The sequence below is a fragment of the Littorina saxatilis genome, linkage group LG11, assembly GCF_037325665.1.
Source record: "Littorina saxatilis isolate snail1 linkage group LG11, US_GU_Lsax_2.0, whole genome shotgun sequence".
Taxonomy (NCBI): Eukaryota; Metazoa; Mollusca; class Gastropoda; order Littorinimorpha; family Littorinidae; genus Littorina; species Littorina saxatilis.
The window spans coordinates 730,997-739,911 of NC_090255.1; positions in this window are offsets into that span (position 1 = coordinate 730,997).

The following is an 8,915-nucleotide window of genomic DNA, read 5'->3' on the forward strand; positions in this document are numbered from 1 at the left end:
CACCGAACTTCAAACTTAGGACAATGCCAGCGTGTCCCATCCCGCTCACCGAACTTCAAACTTAGGACAATGCCAGCGTGTCCCATCCCGCTCACCGAACTTCAAACTTAGGACAATGCCAGCGTGTCCCATCCCGCTCACCGAACTTCAAACTTAGGACAATACCAGCGTGTCCCATCCCGCTCACCGAACTTCAAACTTTGGACAATGCCAGCGTGTCCCATCCCGCTCACCGAACTTCAAACTTAGGACAATGCCAGCGTGTCCCATCCCGCTCACCGAACTTCAAACTTAGGACAATACCAGCGTGTCCCATCCCGCTCAAAGAACTTCAAACTTTGGACAATGCCAGCGTGTCCCATCCCGCTCACCGAACTTCAAACTTAGGACAATGCCAGCGTGTCCCATCCCGCTCACCAAACTTCAAACTTAGGACAATGCCAGCGTGTCCCATCCCGCTCACCGAACTACAAACTTAGGACAATGCCAGCGTGTCCCATCCCGCTCACCGAACTTCAAACTTAGGACAATGCCAGCGTGTCCCATCCCGCTCACCGAACTTCAAACTTAGGACAATGCCAGCGTGTCCCATCCCGCTCACCGAACTTCAAACTTAGGATAATGCCAGCGTGTCCCATCCCGCTCACCGAACTTCAAACTTAGGACAATGCCAGCGTGTCCCATCCCGCTCACCGAACTTCAAACTTAGGACAATGCCAGCGTGTCCCATCCCGCTCACCGAACTAAAGTAAGTAAAGTATATAACCAAAAGTAGGTAGCCTAACCAAAACACGAACAACAAGAAACAGTGTTTGGACTCGTCAGCCACCTATTGTTTTCACTGGGGGGGGGGGGTATGAAATATTCACAGGCATCTGATCGTCACGGACCAGTTTAGCTGTCACGGTCTGTTGAGCACAAAGAACTTATCATTCTGAACAGCGTGGTTTAATTACTGTAGTGAAAGACGGGTTGATGTCGTCATCTCTGCCGCCCATGCATACCAGATCAACTGTCACGAATTGTTGACCTGTCCGCGTTTAACAACTGAGTCGCTGAATTTGGTTTGGCTGAGTGAAACCACGAACAATAATGCAACACGGACAGTTCTGAATAAAAGTATAAAGAAAGAAAGATGGAGGATGAAGTGAAACCACGAACAATAATGCAACACTGACAGTTCTCAATAAAAGTATAAAGAAAGAAAGAGAGAAACAGAGACAACAAATCACAAATACAAAAGAAAAAGAGACGGAAAGAAAAAAAGACAGAAAGAAGAAAAACAAGAAAGAAAGAAATCTTGACAAGGTAGAGAAACAAATAGAGAGAGAGAGAGAGAGAGAGAGAGAGGGAGAGAGAGAGAGAGAGAGAGAGAGAGAGAGAGAGAGAGAGAGAGAGAGAGAGAGAGAGAGAGAGAGAGAGAGAGAGAGTGGGCCCCCCCTAAATCCGCCACTGCACACATACACACAAACACACACACACACACACACACACACAAACACACACACACACACACATTTACTCACTCACACACACACTGACACAAACACACACACTGACACAAACACACACACTGACACAAACACACACACACACACACACAAGCACACACACAAGCACACACATACACACACACACCCACAACACCAACCCCCCCTCTCCCCTCCCCCTTCCCACCTGGATCTTCAATTTTGTGTCCGGTTTGGTGGGTACCTAAAGCAATAGTGGTCCACAGCTTCACACACAAAAAACTCATACACCGGTTAATGAACATATCAATCTTTAATGAGGAGACAGTCACGGTGGTAGTGCCTGCTTTGTCCAGCAAGTTATTGCTCATTATTGCATGACCAATTCTCGGCCGGACCAAATGGAGGCGATGATCGAAGTAATTGAAGCAGTTTAACGAACTTTGTGAACAGAAGTAAAGCCCGTGTTTTCATAGCGAACCTAGTCAACTAAGTCACACTGATGATACGTGCAGAGATTGTCCAGTCTTTGTCAGTGTCTGTCTGTCTCTATATTTTGTCTCGGTGTCTCTGTCTCTCTCGGTGTCTCTGTCTGCGTCTCTGTCTCTCTCGCTACCTGCCTCTGTCTGTCTGTCTGTCCGTCTGTCTGTCTCACACTCTTCCTCCCTACTTATATTTCTCTCTCTCTTCCTCTCCCTCTCCCCCCTCTCTCACTCCCTTCCTCGCTCTCCATCTCTTTCTTCTTCTCTCTCTCCCTCCCACCCTATCCCCCTTATCTCTCTCCCTCCCTCTATCTCTCTCTCCCTCCCTCTCTCTCTTTCTCTCTCTCTCTCTCTCTCTCTCTCTCTCTCTCTCTCTCTCCCTCTCTCGATCTTCGATCTCTCTCTCTCTCTCTCGCGCGCTCTCTCTCTCTCTCTCTCTCTCTCTCTCTCTCTCTCTCTCTCTATTTTTCTTAAGCATAAAACAAACACAGACAGCTTCAAAAAAAATTATATGTCACACATAATGCAACTAAACATGTCCTGAATGGTTCACCAATTCATTTAAAATGTATGTGCATGTTAAACAAAATTATAATAATATGCAGATCTAAATTAAGTTATGTTAAAAATTGACACTTGGAAATTGTACTTAAAATGCAGCATGACAATTTATTTTTTTAAATTGTATCTGTATATACAGTTGGTTTAAACATAAGTTTATTTTAACAAAGGTTACAATCATGACATGTATACAAAGTTCACAGAAACAGCAACAAGCTAGAAGCTTATAGTGGTGTTCCTGCATGACAGTACAACATAAGGCGGTAACGGCTGAAAAATTTGTCTCAATAAACCAAATCTATTAATAACGTAATGAACGTTGCATAATGATGATAAAGAAAGACAGTAAAGGAAGGAAGGAGGGGGAGGTGAATTATGTGATTGGGGAGGGTACAGTTTAAATGAAAAGCAAGTAAACATGAAAAGAAAATTGAATGAAAATTGTACATCAAAACAAAAATCAGTTTTAGAATACATATATAATATTGATGGTGTTAGTGAGTAAGAGATAGGGAGGGAGAGAGGGAGGGAGGGAGGGGGAAAGTGAGAGAGAGGGGGAGAGTGAGAGGGAGAGTGAGAGAGAGAGAGAGAGAGAGAGAGAGAGAGAGAGAGAGAGAGAGAGAGAGAGAGAGAGAGAGAGAGAGAGAGAGAGAGAGAGAGAGAGAGAGAGAGAGACGAGTAGACGTATCGATTTTGTTTTCTCTTTACATGTTTATCTGTTCGAAACGGCCGGACTGTCCAATAAATTCCTGCACTGTTAAAAGGATTTTTTTGTTAATTTTTGTTTGCAAGGAGGGGTTTCCATGAAGTAGAATATCTGTGTGTATGAAGTTGTTGGTTAGTTTGTTGATTGTGTTGTTTCTTGCAGCTAAGTGTAACCGGCATTCTAGTAAGAAGTGTGTTGCAGTTTCTGTTCCATCACCACAGTCGCATACGCTATTTTCCGCAAGGTGTCGCTCAACTAAGTCTTTCTTTAGATCGCTGATATTAAGTCTCATTTTTGTGTGGATTATTTGTGTTTGTCGACTGCCACTGTAGAAGTAAACGGGAATTTGTGTGTCGTCTTTTGTTAAGTAATGTTTAAATTCCCCGAGGGAGTCGGTTAACTGTATTTGTTCAGGTAGTTGGTTCCAGAGTACTGTTGTCGAAGGAAAAAAGGATGTTTTGTACGTTTCTGTTCGATGTGGGGGTATACTTCGTTCTAAGGGGCGGCGTCTGTGGTAGGGGTTGTTGGCTGCTACGAGAGGTGGGAGTGCTGCTTGTAGGTATGGGGGGGTCTTGTCGTGAGTAATTTTATGGAACATTGTTAGTTTATGACGGTTACGCCTTTCAGATAATGATTGGAGTCCAGATTCTCCGTAAAGCTTAAAGTGACTGGTTCCGCGGACAGCTCCGATGATTGTTCGTATTGCATCTAGGTTTAACTGTTCGAGTTCATCTGTTAGGGTTTTGCTACAATTGTCCCATATTATGTCGCAATAATCAAAGTGTGGTAGAATGAAGGATTTATACATAATTTCCAATGATTTTCGGCTCAGTCTATATTTGTATGTACGCAAGCAAGCTACGAGAGTTCTGCACTTTGCAACAAGAGATTTTATATGTTCATCCCATTTACAGTTGTTTTGTATTATTATTCCTATATATACAGTTATAATGTATTAAGTTTGATGTGATAGTTCTTTGATTATATTGTTTTCTGTTCTTGTTGACCCTATATTAGGGCGAGGGCTGGATGTAAAAAAGCAATATTCTTGCTTATCTATTACCCTCGATAATAAAGATTTTGTCTTGTCTTGTCTTGTCTCTCGTTCATTCGCCCCTTTCATATTATATGCTTTGAAAGCGGCTGCTGTTACTAGGCGACACATGTGTCAACATTGACTCCTATGACACGTGCTCTGTGTTAGACTTGTTTAGAGTCTATTACATTAGTTTCGTTGTCTTAGTTTGGTTCTTTATTATCATTATATTAACATTAACATTACCGTTTTCTCTTTATTTTCCTGTTTTCTTGTGCTAATCTGCCTTTCGATTTTCTACTTGTTTATTGTTGCTTTCGTTGTTTTACTTAGTTTGTCGTCCGGAATATTTCCTTGTCTCTTCACTAGTTATTCTACGCTTGACGTTGAGTTTCTGCCTTATTTACCTATTGTACCTTATTGATAACGTCATTGTTTGACACGTTGAGTTTCTGCCTTATTTACCTATTACCTTATCGATAACGTCATTGTTTGACACGTTGAGTTTCTAAATTGTTCTTTCTTGTTTGACACATTTCTCTGTTCCTGCGAATTTGTTACAGGTTGATCAAGAGATTTCAGTAGATATCTCGGACTATTTAACGTTCAAGAGCCAGAATACTGTTTATGTTCACAATGAATAGCTGTCCAAATTTATGGCCCAGAAAAGAGGGTCTTCGTGTGGGCCACCTTAACATTAACCATGCAATTAACAAAATGAATGACGTATCTAGTATGCTTTTAAATTCTGGTTCAAATTTTCACATTTTCGGATTCTCAGAGTCACGATTATCTTAGCAGATTTCGGATGCCAATGTAGCTATTCCTGGTTATAACATACTACGTAGAGACCCACAGCAAAGTAAAGAAACTGGCTTGCTTCTGTACATAAGTGAATCAGTTAGCTATACAAGATTAACACACCTTGAGCAGTTTGTGGAGTCGGTGTGGGTAGAAGTTAAAATGAAAGGAGCACCTCCATTCCTCATAGGTTTCTGTTATAGAAATCCTGTAGAGAGAGCAAATTGGTCGGATAATCTTACGCAGATCTTAGATGCAGTTTTACTCGAATCAAAGGAAATAATGTTATTGGGAGACTTTAATATTGATTTGCTTAAGCAGAACAAACTATGGCTAGATATGCTTAAACTCTATAATCTCAAACAGATAGTAGACACCCCTGCAAGAGTCACAGCATCTACAAGTACTTTGATAGATCATATTTATGTCACTGATCAACGTAACATTGTTGAATGTTGTGTTCCCGCCAGTGGTTGAAGCGACCATTTCCCTATCTGTCTGACGTGGTCGAGAAAGGGTGTAAAAATTCCAAAAGCCGGTCACAAGACAATAAAATACAGATCCTTTTCTAAATTCAACGAAGACACATTTCTTCACGACCTCTGTAACTCCTCCCTCTCTGATGTTTATAATTGTACGAATCCTGATGCTGCATTAACACACTGGCTCAATGCCTTCACTGACGTATATGATAAACATGCTCCATGGAGAATTAAAAGAGTCAGACACATAGTGAAACCGAAATGGTTTGATGATGAATTACAAGATGCCATAGATAATCGCGACTTCTTAAAGTCAATCGGCAAGGAGGAGGAGTATAGAGAACAGAGAAATAAAGTAAATTCCATAAAACGATTAAAAAAGAGAAAATATTTTCAAGACCTTGCTTCTTTAAAACTAAATCCAAAGAACATTTGGAAAGCGATAAATGAACTCACAAATAAAACTTCTGCATCTAAATCAAGTTGCGTTAGAGACATAACACCTGATGATCGAAATACACATGTTTCAAAAATAGCTGAAAAAGTTATTTTAAATGATACAACTAACCTCAATAATTTGGAAGTTTTAGAAGACTTCTGTAAGTCAAAAGAAATTTCATCTCAATTAAATCTGATCTGAAGTCTTTCAAGCACTCACACATTTAAAGCAAACAGATACCCGGGGGGTAGACGGATTAGATGGAAGAATTCTTAAGTTATCAGCCCCGGTAATTTCCGAAACTCTCACTTACATTTATAATCTCTGTTTAGACAAACAATATTTTCCAATAGCGCCCAAACAGGCAAAAATTATTCCTTTGTTTAAATCTGGTGAGAAGAAAGACCCCTCAAACTATAGACCGATTTCTATATTGTCTGTATTATCAAAGCCACTTGAAAAACATATAAACAAACACCAATTAGCGCACTCTGATCACAATCAATTATTTCACCCGAACCAGTCTGGCTTTGGGGCTAATCACTCGTGTCACACTGCCTTAATCTCTCTTGTTGATCATTGGTTGGACAAGATAAACGATAATGAATGTTGTGGTGCTGTATTTGTAGACTTTGCTAAAGCTTTTGATGTAATTGATCACAAGTTGTTACTCAGAAAACTCAAATTATATGGCCTCGGGACTGACTCAGTTAACCTTATTTGTTCTTTTCTCAGCGACAGGCAACAAAGTGTGCATGCGAACGCCTCGGCATCAAGTATGCAGGCTGTACGGTTTGGCGTACCTCAAGGGTCAGTTTTAGGCCCTCTACTTTTCTCCATATACATAAATGACGTGCCCCTTCATATTAAAAACTTGTGTGAACTTTTTGCAGATGACACTACCATACACTCCAGTGACACCAATTTAAATCGTTTATCTGAATCACTGCAAGAAAGTTTAGACCAACTGAGTGCATGGACTGAGCTAAATCATATCCCAGTAAACATTTATGGTGCGCCGCGCATGCATTCACCGTCGCTTGGGCGACCCCACCTGCGCGGACATACGCCGCGGAGACTACGCGCCGGTGCATTTAAATTCTAGGTCACACCATCGCCACTGTCAATGCGCCATACCGACGCCGCGCAGTTCCGAAATGCGGGTGTATTTGTTTTGCTTGGTTTTTGTTGTTGTTGGTTTGTTTGTTTGTTAGTTTTGTTTTTACGTGGAGCCGAAAGGTACATCGGATTGTGGGTTGGTCGTGCAGACGGTAGAAGAAAAAAACAGCTTTAAAATGTGAAAAAGTCCAAATAGCTATTTCTTTAATTTAATTCGGCGGCTCAAGCGATTTCAAAATCCTTTTAAGACAGTATCATGCTATTGAAGGGGTACACTAAAAAAAATTTGGCAAAACAATATCTGGCCCCTGACGGCAAGCAGCTTGATTTCCCCAAAACGTTTCACGAGAGCGGCGTCCTAACCGTAAGAGCTAGCGCCTGCGGATTTTTTGTGAACGAAGAGGGGGGGAATGTGCTTATGAAAATCAAATTTTCGAGAGCCTATAGGTCTTTTTTTTTTAAATGAATTTAGTGGGGGGCGTCGGAAAAGATCTGTTTTCAAATGTAAACACAGTAGATAAAATAATAAGAAGATAGATAGATCTGTTTAACCAATCACAATGGAACTCCAAAATATTCCATAGATTTGTTTACTTAATTATATTTAGTCAAGTTTTGACTAAATATTTTAACATCGAGGGGGAATCGAAACGAGGGTCGTGGTGTATGTGTGTCTGTGCGTGTGTGTGTGTGTGTGTGTGTGTGTGTGTGTGTGTAGAGCGATTCAGACTAAACTACTGGACCGATCTTTATGAAATTTGACATGAGAGTTCCTGGGTATGAAATCCCCGAACGATTTTTTCATTTTTTTGATAAATGTCTTTGATGACGTCATATCCGGCTTTTCGTGAAAGTTGAGGCGGCACTGTCACGCCCTCATTTTTCAACCAAATTGGTTGAAATTTTGGTCAAGTAATCTTCGACGAAGCCCGGACTTCGGTATTGCATTTCAGCTTGGTGGCTTAAAAATTAATTAATGACTTTGGTCATTAAAAATCTGAAAATTGTAAAACAAAATAAAAATTTATCAAACGATCCAAATTTACGTTCATCTTATTCTCCATCATTTGCTGATTCCAAAAACATATAAATATGTTTTATTCGGATTAAAAACAAGCTCTGAAAATTAAATATATAAAAATTATTATCAAAATTAAATTGTCCAAATCAATTTAAAAACACTTTCATCTTATTCCTTGTCGGTTCCTGATTCCAAAAACATATAGATATGATATGTTTGGATTAAAAACACGCTCAGAAAGTTAAAACAAAGAGAGGTACAGAAAAGCGTGCTATCCTTCTTAGCGCAACTACTACCCCGCTCTTCTTGTCAATTTCACTGCCTTTGCCATGAGCGGTGGACTGACGATGCTACGAGTATACGGTCTTGCTGAAAAATGGCATTGCGTTCAGTTTCATTCTGTGAGTTCGACAGCTACTTGACTAAATATTGTATTTTCGCCTTACGCGACTTGTTTTTAAAAGATAAGTTCGAAACATTATCATCTGATAAGTCGCCGTATAACCTTATAGGTTCCAGCGACTAAATATTCCTGATCCTGTTCCCCGGGTTTTCGAACATGTGTCACAGCACACCGCAAGCATTTAGGCGAATAGCAAGTGAGTGGTATATATATATCATCAATTTTATAGTAGGTAACAGTGTTAATTACTTGCCATGTTCTCTACACGTTTTCCATTTGTGTCATTGATTATTGCGTGATGCCATGTATGATATCACAATATGTCTTTCAATAGTGTGTCAACAGTGTGTCCAGTTAGATTGCGTACATGCATAGTCATCGTAACTCGAATTTTGT